The sequence below is a fragment of the Triticum aestivum genome, chromosome 4A, assembly GCF_018294505.1.
Source record: "Triticum aestivum cultivar Chinese Spring chromosome 4A, IWGSC CS RefSeq v2.1, whole genome shotgun sequence".
In the NCBI taxonomy this organism is placed as follows: Eukaryota; Viridiplantae; Streptophyta; class Magnoliopsida; order Poales; family Poaceae; genus Triticum; species Triticum aestivum.
This window is the reverse complement of record NC_057803.1, coordinates 230,735,382-230,751,669: the sequence shown is the minus strand read 5'-3', so window position 1 is coordinate 230,751,669 and position 16,288 is coordinate 230,735,382.

Sequence of the window (16,288 nt, the reverse complement as noted above, 5' to 3'; positions counted from 1 at the left end):
CCATTGCACAGGCTCAGTCACACTGGAAGTGATCTTCGGATCCCCGGATAACTTCCGAAGCGAGGCGTTAATCTTTGATATAGTCCCGTTCCGCAGTGGCTATCATGCACTGCTCGGGCGAACCGCATTTGCGAGATTCAACGCGGTATCGCACTATGCATATCTCAAGCTCAAGATGCCAGGACCTCGGGGGGTCATCATAGTCAATGGAAACACAGAGCGCTCTCTCCGCACGGAGGAGCAAACTGTGGCCCTCGTAGCAGAAGTGCAAAGTAGCCTCTTAAGGCAATCCACTAGTTCGGCGATTAAAAACCCGGACACCTTCAAGCGCGCCCGGAGAAATCGGCAACAAGACCGCCTGGCATGTTCCGAGCTCGCATAGCAATGCGGTCCCCACCCCAGTCCCAGCCAAACGGCGAAATCCGTGCCACGCGTACATAATTACTCATTGAAAATACCATGGGCAAAGGTGGGGAGGGGGCACGACTACGGCATGCCCCAAGACGCGGCTCAACCGCACTAGGGGCTTCCTGCTTTGTTATTTTTCTCTCTTTCGGGACTTTGATCTCTGGAAACCCCGTCCAACAGTACTGTTGGGGATATCACTACTGGGTGTAAACCGGCCTATTTGGGCCGGGTTAACTTCGTCAGTAGTTAAGTATGTTAAAGCCCAAGAAGGCAGATGAGGGTTCAAGGCCCATAGTCGGTTAAAGGCCTGTAGCCGTAAACCGGTGTTGGTATTTAACTTGTATTGTAAGTTAGGAATAAGTAGAGACCAAACCGTACACATCTATGAGCTGGTATTGGGACTCTGTGAACCGACGGGCGTCACCCGTGTATATAAGGGGATGACCCGGCGGCGGTTCAGGGACAACAAACAACAACTCGAGATATAGGTGAAGCTTGTTTGCTCCCTGGTCATCGAAACCCCATCAATTCCATCACAACTAGACGTAGGCTTTTACCTTCATCAAAGGGGCCGAACTAGTATAAACTCTCTTGCGTCCCTGTGTCCGCTTTAACCCCTTCAAGCTAACCCGTCGGGATGGCTCCACGACTAAGTCCTTTCTCTAGGACATCTGCCGTGACAAAACCATGACAGTTGGCGCCCACCGTGGGGCTATCGCACGATGGTTTCAAGTTCTTGGAGGGCCGCTTTGAAGGATTTGAGGGCTACGCCGTAGGGCGGATGACTAAGAGTCGTCGCGGCAAGCTTTACATCGACGATGCAGGCTGGGGCCCCGAGGCCGGCTCAGTTGAGTACGGGTACCGGGTCCCCTTTGGTGGCATACACGTTTTCATTGGCAAGATTGGAGAACCGGGCCCTGAGCCAGATATCTGCACCGACCTCGTGGAAATGGCTCAGCGTGCGCGATCTGCCCAGGTTATACCAGCCATGAAGCGTGCCTTCGTGGGAGTCATCCATGGAGGAGGTCATGAGGATGGATTGGGATCTGGCGGCGAGACCGTCATTTACTCCGGCGATGAGTCATCAACCGGAGAAACCGAATCTCTATATCAGCTACAAGATGGCCGGATTGGGGGCTGTTCCGACGGCGACAGTATTCCGGACCCCTCTGATCTTCCCAACCGAGTTGGAATATTCATGGCCGGCACACAAGCAGCGCTTCATTCTTCGACCGCTGCAGCAACAACCTCCGGTTCAGAAGCGGCAACGACTGCCAGGGCAGGAGGCCCTGTGCGCCCACCGGCTCAAGTTCTATCAGAGCTATTTGATGCATTGGCTGTGCTTATGGCGAAAGCTAATCCGACGGATCAGGACGTCCACATTGTGGAGATTGCAAAGGTAAGGGAACAGATCACCCAGGCCAAGGCGGACCTAGCAGCTGAGGATACCAGGATGGCCATAAAGCGGGCCGCTCTAGACGCACAAGCCTACTGGCTCATGTTGGACTAGAACGCGTCGCATGAAGTCATGAGGAGGAAGTACCGATCCCGTTTGCCTCCGGTTTTCGAGGCCAGAGACCTTTTCAACACCCCAGGAGCAGGAACCAGTAATCCGCTGGAGGGAAACCGGGCGGAAGCTCCTGGGACCGGTGCGCCGGTTCAGCCTCGTCGGATGGATCTGCCTCGTCAAAACACCGTTATACCTCTGGCTGTTTCAACACCTCCGGGTCACTACTCCAACCCAATGGACAATCTCATCGCCGCTGCTGCACGGATGGAGGCCATTCCAATTGAAGGTGACTCACCGCAGGCGATAGAGACGCGACGGGTCAAGGAGCTTCTTAGGACAGCTTTGGACCAACAGGAAGCATACTCGTACAGCCATGACCGGATCAACTCGACCCCTCTCCCAAGCCGGAGTTATAGCAGGCGTATGAGGGAACCGGCAGTGTCAAGTAATGAACGACGTGGAGCACCCCGCGGCAACAACCCGGCGGGTGGTGCTGATAATGCTCAAGAAGTGGTGGACCGGGCCCGAGGACGCAGGGAGGCCGAGTTAGCCGCATAATATCAGGCTCGGCAGCTTACGCCGGTTTGTCCAACTATTTCGGTCAAACCCGGTGTTACTTCTATCTCTTTGGGGGTGTCTTGCCTTGTCCCCGCTTTACGCAATGTGCGCCTACCCAAGGATTTCAAGGGCCCGCGCAAGGTACCAAATTACACGGCGGATCAACCCCCAGAGACATGGGTGGAGAGCTATGAGATGGCCATGGAGATGCTGGAGGCATGTGTGAAATACTTCACCATGATGCTTGAAGGAACGGCCCGCACTTGGTTAAAAAGCTTACCAGCCAATTCTATCAGTTCATGGGCCCAATTATGAACCCGGTTTATCAATAATTTCAAGGATACATGTAAGCAGCCCATGTCGATAGTAGACTTAGCTGCATGTGTCCAGGAGGAAGGAGATTCCACGACTCATTGGGTGCGCCGGGTCTCACAAGTGTTGCATTCATCAGACCGCATCAACGCTGACACCGCAGTCTTAACCATAGAAGGCAACTGTCGGTTTGGGCCCCTAAAGCTGAAGTTGGGACGGATGAAGCGCCATTGCACTTACATTGGGACCCTCATGGCTGCTTTGGTAAAGTATGCTGATTCTGATAGTACCAAGGATCCTGAATCTGATGATGACAAGGCAGGGAAGGGAAAGAGGAACAGCAACTCCAAAGGTCAGCAGCATCACTGGGCAGGCAATGGTGGTGGAGGCAAGCGTAAAGCGGATGGTAACATGGACTTTGTGGCTAATACCAACGCGCAGGACAATGGCCAGCGACGCAAGGGTAAACCAAAAAATCGCAGTGGGGCACCCAACCCTAACCCGGACCGCCTAAATTATCTACTGAGCCAGCCCTGTCCAAGACATGGGACGAAGGAGGTGCCAGCAAACCACCTTTGGAAGGATTGCTTCATTATGCAGGAGTTCAAGAATTCTAATGCTTTCCGGTATGATCACGGCTCCGGCGGTGGCTCAGGATCCGGGCCGGGTTACGGTGGAGGAAATTCCGGTTCAGGATTTAACGGTAATCCGGGCGGACATAACAGTCAAAATAATCAGAACAACCAGGGTGGTTACAACCAGCAGCAGCAACAGTCAGGTTACCAGAGCAACCCAAAGCAATTGAATAGTGGGCAGTACCATGTCTTTACCACTAGCTTGGACAAGCGAGACCGGAAGGTTCAGAGGCGGGCAGTCAACTCTGTTGAACCGGCCGTGCCCCGTTATCTACGCTGGTCTGAACAGCCAATCATATGGAGCAGAGAGGATCACCCTCCCCAGGTTGATAATCCGGGTCAGTTGGCTCTGGTGGTGGCGCCTCAGGTGGGAGGTTACAAGTTCACCAAAGTGCTCATGGATGGAGGGAGCAGCATTAATATCTTGTACTATGAGACCTTCCGTCGTATGGGACTAACAGATAAAAATCTCAAACCGTCTAATACGGTGTTCCACGGTGTGGTACCTGGCAAGTCAGCATATCCTGTTGGTAAGATAGCTCTGGAAGTGGCCTTTGGAGATGATCATGATTCCAGGTCGGAAACATTGACGTTTGAAGTGGTGAAAATCCAAAGTCCATATCACGCCCTGTTTGGGCGACCGGCCTACGCCAAGTTTATGGCACGGCCCTGTTATGTGTATTTGCAGCTCAAGATGCCGGGTTACAAGGGGACAATAACGGTTCACGGAAGCCGTAAAATTGCTTTGGAGTGCGAGGAAGGAGATGCGGCCTACGCAGAGTCGGTTTGTGCCACCGAGGAGCTGAAGTATTATAAGGACAATGTTGATCCGGCGGACATGACTCCATTAAAGAAGCCAACTACGGAGCATGATCCGGCCCTGAAGTTCAAATCGGCAGCAGAAACTAAGCTTGTTGACTTCGTACCTGGCGATTCGTCCAAGCAGTTCAGCATCAGTGCCAACTTGGATCCGAAATAGGAAAGCGCGCTCATCGAGTTCATCCGTGAGAATCGGGACATTTTTGCATGGAAGCCCTCTGACATGCCAGGTGTACCGAGGCAACTCGCTGAGCACACCCTTAATGTGGATCCTAAATACAAACCGGTGAAACAGTTCCTCCGCCGGTTTAACGAAGAAAGACGCAAGGCGATTGGAGAAGAGGTAGCCAGGCTCTTAGCAGCTGGTTTTATTGTTGAAGTTTTTCACCCTGAGTGGCTTGCCAATCCGGTGCTAGTCCTTAAGAAAAACGGCACCTGGCGCATGTGTGTGGATTACACAGATCTTAATAAGGCTTGTCCAGCAGATCCTTTTGCCCTCCCCCGTATTGATCAAATCATTGATGCTACGGCGGGTTGTGAGCGTTTAAGTTTTTTGGATGCATATTCTGGCTATCATCAGATCAAAATGGCAGTTAAGGACCAGGAGAAGACGGCATTCATAACTCCCTTTGGAGCCTTCTGCTATGTGTCTATGCCCTTTGGGCTCAAAAGTGCCCAGGCAACTTATCAACGGTGTGTACAAAATTGTCTTCACAAGCAGATTGGCCGTAATGTACATGCTTACGTGGATGATATCGTGGTTAAGTCCAGGGAGAAGGAGACTCTGGTTGACGATTTGAAGGAAACCTTTGATAACCTAAGGACGTACAAGATGATGCTTAATCCGGACAAGTGTGTCTTTGGTGTACCGGCGGGCAAGTTATTGGGTTTTCTGGTGTCCAACAGGGGAATTGAGGCTAATCCGGAGAAGATCACAGCCATCACCTCCCTGGCTAAACCGAAGTGTATCAATGATGTTCAACGCCTGGCAGGCCGGATTGCCGCGTTAAGCCGGTTTATCAGCCGCCTTGGTGAGAAGGCAATCCCTTTGTATCAGATGTTGAAGAAGACGGATCAGTTCGTCTGGAGTTCTGCTGCTGATGAAGCATTTGAGGACTTAAAGCGGCAATTGGCCAATCCGCCTGTGCTCGCCGCTCCCATTGACAAGGAGCCGTTACTGCTATATGTTGCTGCTAATGCTCGTGCGGTCAGCGTGGCTATTGTGGTGGAGCGAAAGGAGGCAGGTAAGGAGCATCCGGTTCAACGTCCGGTCTATTATATCAGCGAGGTACTCATTGAGTCCAAGCAAAGGTATCCGCATTGGCAGAAGCTGGTGTACGGAGTTTTTATGGCAAGCCGGAAGCTTAAGCAATACTTCCAAGGGCACCCAATTACGGTGGTCAGTTCTGCTCCTTTGGGGGATATCATCCAGAACCGGGAAGCGACTGGCCGGATTGCCAAGTGGGCTATAGAGCTTGGGCCGCACGGATTGAAGTATGTGCCTCGGACGGCGGTGAAGTCTCAAGCACTGGTTGATTTCATCAATGATTGGACGGAAATGCAAGCACCTGAGGAAAAGCCGGATCACACATATTGGACCATCCATTTTGACGGATCCAGGCAATTGGAAGGCTCGGGGGCTGGAGTCGTATTAACTTCCCCACGAGGTGATAAGTTTTGTTACGTTCTCCGCTTAATGTTTCCTTGTACTAACAATGCAGCTGAGTATGAAGCCTTGCTCCATGGTCTCCGGATGGCTAAGGAGATGAACCTAAGTCGAGTTAAGTGCTTCGGTGACTCGGACCTCGTGGCTCAACAAGTGTCTGGCACTTGGGACTCCAAGGACCCACTCATGGCAGCATATCATCGTGAGGTGGATATTGTTGCAGGTCATTTTAAAGGCTATCAGGTGGACCACGTGGACCGACGGAAGAATGAAGCGGCGGACGCTTTAAGCCGGCTGGGCTCTCAGCGCAAACCGGTCCCGCCCAATGTTTTTCTGGATGTGCTGCACAACCCGTCGGTCAAGCTCCCTGGTGAAGCGGATTTGGCTATTCCTGATCCGGAGGCTCAATTGGTGGCAGCTCTTCATGTCATTCCGGATTGGACGCTTCCTTACCTGGCGTACATGAACCGGGGCGAGTTACCAGAGGATGAGATTCTGGCCCGACAGATAGTCCGGCGGTCCAAGTCCATGACTATTGTCAATGGCGAGTTGCATCATTGCAGTATATCAGGGGCGTTTCAACGCTGTGTGTCTCCTGAAGAAGGCTGTGAAATTTTGCGTGAGATCCACGAAGGAGATTGTGGTCACCACGCCGGTTCAAAATCTTTGGTAGCTAAAGCGTTTCGCCATGGCTTCTATTGGTTAACTGCTCATGCTGATGCGGAGGATCTGGTCAGACGATGTGACGGTTGCCAAAAGTTTTCAAGACGTGCTCATGTGCCGGCTCAAGAATTGAGAATGATTCCAATTACTTGGCCGTTTGCGACTTGGGGGCTGGATATGGTTGGGCCTTTCAAAAGGTCCAAAGATAAGAAGACCCACCTCCTGGTGGCGGTTGACAAGTTCACAAAGTGGGTGGAGGCAGAACCGGTTAGCAAGTGTGATGCGGCCACGGCGGTTCAGTTTATCAAAAAAGTGATTTTCCGGTTTGGCTTTCCACACAGTATCATCACAGATAATGGTACCAATTTGTCCAAGGGTGCCATGAAGGAGTTCTGCGAACGGGAGCACATCCGGCTTGACGTTTCATCAGTGGCACACCCACAGTCCAATGGTCAAGCAGAAAGGGCTAATCAAGAGATCTTGAGAGGCATCAAGCCCCGGCTCATGGTTCCTTTGCAGAGAACGCCGGGTTGTTGGGTAGAAGAATTACCATCTGTGTTATGGAGCATCAATACCACACCCAACAGATCAACAGGATACACACCGTTCTTCATGGTTTACGGAGCGGAGGCGGTTCTCCCCAGTGATATCCGTCATGATTCACCTCGTGTGACGGCTTATGTTGAAGCGGACAACGAGACAGCACGGCAAGATGCTTTGGACCGGTTGGATGAAGAGCGTGACATAGCAGCCGCCCGATCGGCGATTTACCAACAGGATCTTCGTCGTTATCACAGTCGCCGAGTCAGAACCAGAACCTTTCAGGAAGGAGATTTGGTGCTTCGGCTCATCCAAGATCAGACTGATATGCATAAGCTATCCCCACCTTGGGAGGGGCCTTTCGTGGTCAGCAAGAATCTGCACAACGGGTCATACTATCTGATCGATATTCGAGAGCATAAAGACTCACGTACATCAGAGGAGGAGACCAACAGGCCGTGGAACATAGCTCATCTTCGGCCTTACTATACCTGAGCCATTGGCTCTACTTATGTACATATTACGATGATGTATATATTATGATTAAATATAATAAACCGGAACCTCAGCTAAAGCGGGGTATCTGTTCTTTTACATCATGTGTGGTTACACGGAGTTGTTCTAAAGCGGCCTCCGGTTTACCCCTTGAGTTAGCTTTTCAAAAGCATCATGTTATATCACTTGGGGGCTTGGTCGTGTCCGAACCAATGCAATACCTCTTGATAGGCGAGAGCCACCAGATCACTTGGGGACTTGGTCACGTCTGAACCAGTCATGCCTCTTGATCGGCCTAAGGCCACAGAATCACTTGGGGGCTTGGTCGAACCCGAACCATTGCCATGCCACTTGATCGGCATAAATGCCACGGTTTCATTTGGGGACCTGGCTGACTTGAACCATAGCTACACCTATCGGGAGCTTGGTCGTGTTCGACCATGGTAACGCCATCTGATCAGCTCAAATAAGCCTCTTTTTGCAAACGGTTTTGTCATTGCCTTTGCTTTACACTTTTCTTTGAAAGATATTTCTTTCTTTTTATTGCGTTTTTTAAACCGACAAAATTTTAAACCGGTTCACACTGTCTATTGACGGTACACGGTCCATTTTAATCCGGAGACTATTTGCTCGGTTTGATTTTTTGTTAACATCCTATTACGGAGTAACACGGTGTTTATTATAACCCGGCACGGTTTACATGGTAAACCGGCATCATATATATACAGGAGCTGCTATCTCCTCCAACAGTGTGGGTTTATAAAACTCCGCTTCAAGATTGGCCAAGCCAACTTCACGTCCAACGATGGCAGGTATTATGTATCTCAAAATTTGGTCATATACTTAAAAAAATCGGATGTTTTGATTTCATGTATGCAGACATCATATTCCGCCTGACGGTACAACCGCGGTGGCACTTTAAGATTTTTATTGCAGAAAGTACTTTGGAAAGTTCATCACCCAAAGGAAGAGCAAGTTGCAGTAATTATGCACGAAGGCATATCAGCATCAAAAGTATCAGCTAGCCTATTACAAGGCAACACGGTGCCCACAATAAGATCATTGTTTTTCGCAAGGGAGAAGCAGTTTTAAACCGGCTTCCGGTTCAAGCTTGGTCACCAGCCCGGCCTGATGGTTGTGGGTCATCCCGCGCCGCTTCAGCTTCAGTTTCTCTACCCAGCGGCTGGAAATCAACAGTTGTCCAGTCGATTCCCATTAATGCTTGAAAGACAGCTTCATCATGGATCAGCAACGACGGGTCAATATCGGGAGCGTAAGTATGCTTACGGATTGGAGGGATAAGATTTTCCGCTTCATGAATTGGTGCAGCTACTCGCTTGTTTTGATTGTCATATTGGGCTTGATAATGAGACAAGTCTGCTTCTTCAGCCAATTGACAAGCTAGCGGACGCACCTCCCGGTTTATTGCTCGCAGATCCGCTTCACTAAACTCTGACCCGTCTTCCTTCAAGCTGGGATAGCCCTGAGCCGCTTCAATAGGGTCAAAATCCGGCACCCAAGCTTTTGCCCGGATTAAGGCATTGATCGCACCGGTTCGAGCAGCAGATTTCTTCAGCTCTTCAACCCGGGCAGGAAGCACCGACAGTTTCATCAGAGTGTCCTGAATCAAAGTGGGCGCCGGCTTGTTGTGGGATGCAGTACAGATGATTCGTTGTGCACCAGTGTACAGTTGTTCGATCAACGTGTAGGCGGCTTTCAGTTTCTTCCGCACATCTGACCCCAAGTGACCAATGCGTGTCCCTGAAATATCACCAAGGGTTAACAAACCGGTAGCTCTGTAAGATGGCAGAATCAATTCAGAAGTCAAACCGGCTTACCAAAGATAGCAGTGGTCATGGCATGCACGTGCTGCTTTATGCTGGTCAGTTCATCCGCCACCGGTTTTAGTGCAGCCTCGGCATCTTCTGCTCGTTTGATTAAAGCGGATTTTTCAGTGGCCCAATCCGCCCGCTTCTTCTTGAAGCTCTCCTTAAGCTGTTCCATGGCGCTTAAAGCGCTGGTTAATTCCTCTTTTGCTTTGGAGGTTTCAGCTTGTTGGGATTTCAGATTTTCTTGGAGATCGGTGACTTGGCTTTCTTTCGTCTTCAACTCAGCCTGCATGTAGACAGTTATATGATTCAGCAAAACGGTACAAGGATTGAAGTACCAACCACATAACAAGTTATGCACTTGGCACTTGGGGGCTAATGCATATTCGATCTTCATCTTTCAATTGCTTACAAAGTCCCAAGATCAATACAAGTATTCAACTTGGCACTTGGGGGCTAATGGCTATTTGCTCGTATATATTCTGATGCGGCGATCTCAATTACTTAAAGTCCCGGTTTAACTATGCTAAGTTGAACCGGCCCTTGGGGACTACATCAGCGAATTTCAAAGCATTAAGATTTATATTAGTAAGTCCCGGTTTGAAAGAAGATTACAAACTGGCCCTCGGGGGCTAGGAGCGTCAACAAGAATTGAAATATACAAGCAGGAAAGAGCATATGGAAGTTACCTCATATTTATCTTTCATCATGTTAACCAGACCGGCTTCATAGTCACGACTGGTATACAGCCGATTCAGGTAGCCGGAATGGATATCTTGGGCGTTCAGAGCAGCGTAAGTCGCCAGATCAGCATTCCACTTGCCTTTGCCAAAGGCAGCAAATTCTTCCTTGGCAGTATGTTTGGACAAAGCGACAGGATTGCTTGGTTCTGTATGGCCAATGCCAGTAATGACAACCTCATCATCCTTGGCATCGCCAGTTTGCACTGGGGCTGTTGGCTTGTCAGTAAGCTTTGTCGGACCGGTGGATTTCTCAACCCGGATGGAGCTTGTGGGATGATTGACAGGACTTGAGGTATCAATAGGTCTCTCTTCAGCAATAAGATCGTCGTCTTGCTGCGGTGGATCATTGGGTATATCCTCAGGAATAGCCGCCTCAAGATCTGGTGTTTTGCCCGGTTCAAGGACGGCATCCTCTTCGGCCGCTTTGTCCAGGCGAGCCTTCTTGCTTGGCCTAGGCTTGGCCCTGAAAGGAATAACAAAATCAAATACAGCATGTGTTCCAAGGTGATGTACTTCAAATATTATGATAAGTATAGCTTACCCAAGCATCGTTTTGACCGGTGGCAGCTGAGTAGCCGATGAGTCGCCAGAGGATGAGTGGGAAGTAACTTGGTAATCAGAGTCAGATGGATTAAGAGGTTGACGAAAGCAGCCCGCTTTAGGACAAGCACTGACAAGAAAATTAGAGACCTCTGAACAGCGTTTCCGAACCGGACTGTTCGGTAAACCGGCGGAGGTAACTACCTGGCCGTTGTGCCGGGTTGTGCGACGAGCTTCGTGCTGTTGGGTCTTCATAAGAAATTTGGGATCCAAATAAGCAAGAGGATGAGAAAATTTAACTTTCCGGTTTGCCTGATGGATTTTTAGTGAAGGCAAAGGTTCTGAATCGGAAGAGAGAATAATTACCTCTGCAGCATCAGCATGGCTGGCTTCGGCATCATCCTGAGAAATATCATCATCAATAAGACGCATGAAAAATAAGCCAAGTGAGTGAAGCCCTGCCTCAAGGTCCGGATTATCCACATCATCATCAGGGGCCGGATTAGAGGATGCAGTGTTTCTTTTCCTATGGGCAGTCTTCTTCACAGCTTTAGTCTTTTGTCGGGTTGCTCTTTCCGGTTTGTCTGGTTTTTCTGGTTTCTCCTGCGGCAGTTTCTTGCTCCAAAACGGATCATTGCCCTGGTTACACAGACACTGATATTAAACAATGACCAGATATATCAATAACAGATTCAGCAAAAAGAAAAATCAAACTCTTACAGCTGGCGGTTTGTTGGTGGCACAGAAGGGAAGCAGGCCGGTTTTAGCACAGATGTGTTCCGGTTCATTTAGCATCTTATTCACAGCCTCTGTGATTTCTTCATCGGTGAGCTGGATGTTGGCATGTCGCAGTGGGTCATCAACACTGCCAATATACTCGCACATCAAACCGGAGCGCTAACTAAGGGGTAGTATGCTCCATGATATCCAACAGCGAGTGAGATCAACCCATGTTAAACTGTTGGCCATAAAGGCTCTGAGCTTGGATAGTTGAGGAGCGTATTTGCTTCTCTCTTTGGCAGTCAACCTTTGCGGAAAGGGGTGCGTATTGCTAAGCCGCTCCGGATAAAAGCCAGGCAAAGGATTTTCACCAGCAGGGGAGGTGTCTTTGCAATAGAACCATGTTTGATTCCACTCTTTGGGGTGGCTATGCAGCTTGGCATGAGGGTATGTGACCTCTTTCCTTTTCTGAATTGCCACACCGCCCAATTCCGTATTGGAACCATCAGAAAACTCAGTATGGCGGTTTAGATGGAAACAGTCTCTGAACAACTCCACTGTGGGCTCCTCTTGAAAGAACGCCTCATAGAGCACTTGGAAGTGACACATGTTGGTAACAGAGTTGGGACCAGTGTCTTGTGGGTGGAGTTGAAAATCGGCTAAAACGTCCCGGTAAAATTTAGAACCGGGCGGCTTAAAGCCCCGGGCTAAGTGATCTACGAAAACGACGACCTCTCCTTCTTGAGGTGTGGGAGGGCATTCTTTGCCAGGAGCCCTCCAATGGATGGTATCTTTGCTGCCTAAGGCGCCGATCAGGACTAAATCGTCCAGTTGAGCCTCTATGACACGAGAAGGAACCCAGTTGCACTCATATACTTGCTTGGCCATGATGAAATCTACAAGGTAGATGATCCCGGTTCAAAAATGCATTGATTAAGGTACATTGGTATGTGCAATGTTAAACCGGAGACAGATCTATCTAAACCGGAGTTTTATGAAGCAATAACATCTGGCGGTTCAACAAGGGGACTAATGGTATATTACCGGTTTGGCAATTTTTTCTACAAAGTTAAACCGCCTGGTTTAAACATTGAAGCGGATGAGTAAGTTTACACAAAAAGATTTCATAAGACTTCTCTACAGCGACGGATCTGAAGCAAGTTCAGAAAATAAGGAAAATATTCAAGGTTCAAAAAAGAACAGTACTGAATCAATGGGCAGAGATACATATAGATCTATGGTCTTGAGGCATGAAACTGAAGGCGGATGCTAAAAGCTACCGCTACACAGAGTAAGGATTCACAGATGCATCTAGGAGTTATCGTATGAACACGAAACAGGCGATGAACACTAGAAGAACATGAAACCCTAGAGCAGATCTATGTTGAAAAGAACAGAAGACTTACTGGAGATGAGAAAGACGCGAAAGGTTGCCGCGGTGCTCTGGTGCGCCCAGGTTGATGCAGCGGCCAAGGTTGATGCAGAGGTTGACGGTGGCGGCGGAGCTCCGAAGCTGGGTGACGAGAGGAAGATGAAGCACAAGGGCACGGAGGGGAAAAAGAAATGACCCTTCAGTCCTATTTATAAGGCAAGGGACAGGAGTCAGGCGCGAAAATCAAGGGACCGTGGGTTTGGAAATGAAGATGTCGCCTTAATTGTCGCAGACCTATTAAGGTCCTTTATAACAGGTGACGTCACGCCGGTTTACAACGACCAGAGAAGATGACGTCACGGCGGTTCAACAAACTACAAGAAGATATTGAAGATGAAGATTTTTGCTAAAGGATTGACATGAACATGTTCAAATCAATCTGGGGCCTAATGTTGGGGATATCACTACTGGGCGTAAACCGGCCTATCTGGGCCGGGTTAACTTCGTCAGTAGTTAAGTATGTTAAAGCCCAAGAAGGGAGATGAGGGTTCAAGGCCCATAGTTGGTTCACGGCCTGTAGCCATAAACCGGCATTGGTATTTAACTTGTATTGTAAGTTAGGAATAAGTAGAGACCAAACCGGACACATCTATGAGCCGGTATTGGGACTCTGTGAACCGACGGGCGTCACCCGTGTATATAAGGGGACGACCCGGCGGTGGTTCAGGGACAACAGACAACAACTCGAGACATAGGCGAAGCTTGTTTGCTCCCTGGTCATCAAAACCCCATCAATTCCATCACAACTAGACGTAGGCTTTTACCTTCATCGAAGGGGCCGAACTAGTATAAACTCTCTTGCGTCCCTGTGTCCGCTTTAACCCCTTCAAGCTAACCCGTCGCGATGGCTCCATGACTAAGTCCTTTCTCTAGGACATCTGCCGTGACAAAACCACGACAAGTACGATTGCCGGACACACGATGCAACAACCAAGGAGGCAGAAAGCTACGTCGCACCACGGAACTCCCAGGTGGTCTCTGATAACCAGTGAAATACTTGCATCAAATACCATTCCTCAGGTTGCCCTTGGAGGGGACATGTCAAATAGTCCTACTTTTTCCTTATCACATGTAACGCCCTCGATGCGGCTATAGCTCCCACGTGTCGAGGCACGACTTAGAGGCATAACCGCATTGAAAGCAATGTCGCAAGTCAGGCAATCATTACAACATCCCATGTAATATATAATAAAAGGGGGAGATAACATAGTTGGCTTACACTCGCCACGTCACATCAGAGTACATAAATAACATCCATCAAACAAACACTCATGGCCCGACTACGGCGCCAAAATAGAAAAGAACCCAACGTGCGACAAGGTCCTGAATCGATAACCCCAACTAGGCACCACTACTGATCATCCGGAAAAGACACATAGTAGCGCTGAGAGTCCTCGTCGAACTCCCACTTGAGCTCGTAATCGTCAACTGGAGCAAAAACACCTGGACCTGCATCTGGAGTTGTAGTATCTGTGAGCCACAGGGACTCAGCAATCTCACACCCACGCGATCAAGACTATTTAAGCTCATAGGAATGGATAAGGAAAAATATGTGGAGCTGCAGCAAGCGACTAGCATATGTGGTGGCTAACTTATACGCAAAAGAGAGCGAGAAGAGAAGGCGAAGCACGAGCGAGAAGCTAAAGGAACATCCTGCGCAAGCATAACTCCAACACCGTGTCCACTTCCCGGACTCCGCCGAGAAGGGGCCATCACGGTAACACACACGGTTGATTCATTTTAATTAAGTTTAGTTCAAGTAATCTACAACCGGACATTAACAAATTCCCATCTGCCCATAACCGCGGGCACGGCTTTCGAAAGTTCAATCCCTGCAGGGGAGTCCCAACTTAGCCCATGACAAGCTCTCATGGTCAACAAAGGAATAGACCTCCACCCGGGACACACCGATCAGACTCGGTAACCCGGTACAACAAGACAATTCGACAGGTTAAAACAAGTCCAGCAACACCGCCCGAATGTGCCGACAAATCCCGATAGGAGCTGCACATATCTCTTTCTCAGGGCACACTCAGATGAGACTAGCTACGAGTAAAACCAACCCTCAAGTTTCCCCGAGGTGGCCCCGCAGGCAGCTCAGTTCGGACCAACACTCAGAGGGAGCACTGGCCCAAGGGGGGCTAAAATACGATGACCCTCGGGCTCCGGAAACCCAAGGGAAAAAGAGGCTAGGTGGCAAATGGTAAAACCAATGTTGGGCGTTGCTGGAAAAGCTTTAATCAAGGCGAACTATCAAGGGGTTCCCATTATAGCCCAACCGTGTAAGGGACGCAACAATCCGGGAACATAACACCGATATGACGGAAACTAGGGCGGCAAGAGTGGAACAAAACACTAGGCGAGAGGCCGAGCCTTCCACCCTTTACCAAGTATATAGATGCATTAAGATAACATAGCAATATAATGATATCCCAACAAGTAAAATAAATGTTCCAACAAGGAACGGCTCCAATCTTCACCTGCAACTAACAACGCTATAAGAAGGGCTGAGCAAAGCGGTAACATAGCCAATCAACGGTTTGCTAGGACAATGGTGGGTTAGAGGTTCAATCATGCAATTGGGAGGCTGACAAGCAAATGGTAGGCATCGAAGCAGTGGCAAGCAAAAGAGCGAGCAAACTAGCATAGCAAAGATAGTAGTGATTTCGAGGGTATGATCATCTTGCCTGCACAGTTGTCAGAGTTGACTGGATCCTCACAAGCAAACTCAACGGGCTCCTCGGTAGCGAACTCGTCTCCCGGCTCTACCCAACAAGACAAACAAGCAACAAGGATACAATCAACCACAGGCAAGTCCAAGCAATATGATGAAATGACGATATGCTATGCGGGATGCGATGCGGGATGCAAAATGCAAGATGTGACAGGAAATGCATGAACCTGTCATCAACTTGGAAAACCAAGTGTGCCACTGGATAGAGGGGATGAAATCGATTGAAAACGATATAAAGATCATTGGAATCGGAGCTACGGTTTGGAAATGGCAAGCGTTTTAAGATACGACACCGGTCTGCGATTTGCAGCAAGTAGGCATCTAAATGCAACGAAATGAACATGCTACAGCCACCAAACATGAAAACAAAATACATGGCAGTGATGTACACAAGATGGTTGACAAAACACTAGCACTGAGCCATAGGCAAATTCATCCATTAAGAGGTTCAAACAAGCATGGCTAAAACGCAAATGCAAAACAGATTCCAGACTTAGTGAAATTAACACTAGTCTGAAATTTCAGATCACGATGCTCTCTTCGGAGCAGCAAAACAACATGATAGAAAACCTGAACATGACAAGTAAGGACATGGCATGGAGCTACTCAACAAGCTTAACAAAACACCCAAAGTGACCTGGGGCCAAAAGGGTTCACAAAATACTCTACCGAGCTCACGAACAT